This window comes from Pteropus alecto, unplaced genomic scaffold, assembly GCF_000325575.1.
Source record: "Pteropus alecto unplaced genomic scaffold, ASM32557v1 scaffold189, whole genome shotgun sequence".
Lineage (NCBI taxonomy): Eukaryota > Metazoa > Chordata > Mammalia > Chiroptera > Pteropodidae > Pteropus > Pteropus alecto.
This window is the reverse complement of record NW_006442117.1, coordinates 1815749-1818373: the sequence shown is the minus strand read 5'-3', so window position 1 is coordinate 1818373 and position 2625 is coordinate 1815749. Positions and strand designations below refer to the sequence as shown.

General features: G+C 46.9%; 1 pseudogene; it reads left to right on the top strand.

Moving 5' to 3' along the window:
- The first annotated feature begins 1736 nt into the window (after positions 1–1736).
- On the top strand, positions 1737–2356 carry LOC102895961 (annotated as a pseudogene).
- Positions 2357–2625: the final 269 nt, after the last annotated feature.

The window sequence follows — 2625 nt, the reverse complement described above, 5'->3', positions numbered from 1 at the left end:
ACTCTTTCCTTGACTACTCATACAGTGTTTGTAATATCTGCTCCTTAGCATGCTGGTAGCCCCCACTGTAACAGAGAAGGTCACAATTTCCATCGTTTGCCTTTTCGTAAAAGATGTATGTATAAACGTATAACATCCTTAATTTCAATAATGTTTCTACGTAGTTTGTTATAAGATAACCAGACAACGTCAGTGTGGGACAAAACACTTTCACAGAAATTCTCCATCTCATTATGAAGTACAATACATATGCTTAATCTCAGTCTTGTTTTTATAACATTAGCCAGATCAAGAAAACTTGTAGCACTGTCGCGGGGCAATACATTTCAGTATTCCAAAAGAGAAGGAATGAGGCCCCACGGTGCACCCGCGTCGTCGTGGACCCCGGGGCTCCTCTGGTGTTGGGCGTCCTGGGCACCACGTGCGATCTAGCACCGCCCTGACACACGTATCAAACTAGCATCAAGCGTGCAGTTGATATGTTAGCAAAGCTTCATTCTTTTTATTTTTTAGATTGAAAACATAAATGGTAATTAATTCTAACGTCTTCCTAACACCAAGGGATCGTCTGTACGCCTCCTGGAACGTGACTTCTGTCCTTGGAGACCACTGCTCCAGACCACCGTGCCCTGCAGCCTCACCGGCAAATGCCCTGCTTTGACAGTGTGCCAGGCAAAGGGCAGAGGTGTCCCACATTCTCCTCGGGACATTAAGGGGAGGATTCTGATAAGGCCCGGCAGAGTAAACCCATACTTTACCTCAGTGTCTCTGGAAATCTCACTTAAATGATAGAAAAAGGATGACAAGGACAACACTCCAAAGGACAGAGAGAACAGGAGAGAAACCCGTAACAGTTAAGTCAGCCGTATCATTTTAGAAGCAGGAAAACAGACAGATAAATGGCAACTGACTTAGCAGGCCAAAGAAAGCCGAAGGTGTGCCCGGGGAGGAGGATGGAGACAGCGTCTGTGTTGGAAGGGAAGTAAGCCAGGAAGCAAGTATGTTTGAGTGACAGCACTCTGAAGAGCTCAGCCATCGTTAGCACGGGCACTTCTGAAGGCGAGGGTGCAGATGGGGCAGACGACACGGGACTGGCAGACAGTCTGTATAAGAAGCAGTTAGACCTGAGAGCGTTGTGCAGCCAGGCAAGCTCTCTGGGATCCCAAAAATGGCTTGTTCAACTAAAAGTAAGAGATTAAGTTCAAGTTTACATATCCAATGGTAAGACCCTGCTCAGCCTCCTTCCCACTCTTTTTCTGAAAATGTAGCAGCCAGGTCCATATTTTTCAGGTGAAGAACTGGACGATTGCTTTCTAGAAAAACAGACCTAAACAAGAGAAAAGATCTCCAGTTCCTAACAATTTGGAGTCCTTCGATGAAAGCTCCCGATCCCCAGCCAGTGACCTTCGAGTGAGGCTCAACCGTTTGATAAATGCCATCCACGTGCTTGGAGCTTCCTCACAGCCACCTCCTACCTCTGTCTGAAACATGAATGGACAGCAAAGATCATCAGACATTCGAGAAAAATTTCTAACATAAAAGACCGAGACCAAATCAAGCAAACAAAGAAAGGAATTTGGAGGAAACAGGCTCGATGCAGGAAGCAGAAGAAAACTTAAAAAATATTTCTGTAATTAGTAACCTTCAAGATTTTGAGAGATAGGAAGAAATCGAAATGACAATATGAAAGAGCCCTTTAAAAGAAAAGTATCAACACCGGGCAGTGGCTGTCGGCGATGGCCTCGAACTTGAAGAAGGCAAATGTGGCACCGACTTCCCAGTGGAAACGGATGAGTCTTAGGCCGGAGCTCACCGGAGCTCAGATGCAGGAAACGCAGCAAGCTTTCGAGCTCTTCGATGCTGACGGAACTGGGACTATAGATGTTAAGGAATTTAAGGTGGCAGTGAGGACACTGGGCTTCGAACCCAAGAAAGAAGAGATCGAGAAAATGATACGTAAAATTGATAAGGAAGTGACAGGAAAAATGACTTTTTGACCATGATGACTCAGAAAAATGTCTGAGAAAGATACCAAAGGAGAAATCGGAAAGCTTTCAAGCTCTTCGATGGCGACGAAACTGGAACAATTTCATTCAAAAACCTACAACGTGTAGGCGAGGAGCTGGGCGAGAAGCTCGGTGAGGAGGAGCTGCAGGAAGTAACCGAAGAAGCTGATGGGGATGGAGACGTCAACGAGCAAGGGTTCCTGAGCATCGTGGAAAAGACCCGCCTTCACTCGGGTCATTCCACCCTTTCCTACCGCAGGCGACACGACGACGGCCGGTGCCTGCCACCGCGCAAAACCTGGTTTCTGAGAACACAAATTGCTTTTTTCCCCACTGATCTCCCTGTATAGCTGTAGTAATAGCCTCACATCTATGTTAGATTTTTGAAAGCAAGCTTTGCCAGGAAAGTTCTTTGTGAGGGGACCGGCTGGTTACTTGAGCTCCCCAAAGCAGAGCGAGAGCACATCAAAGGGTCTCAAAGCTTTCGCTCACCTGCCGTTCTGCCTGTGTCTCCTCACTCTTGTCGTGCACGCCCACATTCGTGCCACCACAGACGGACTTCTTAGACAAGCACATGCGCCTAGGTCGCCACAAGCAGAAGGTATCTCTTCGATGCTTC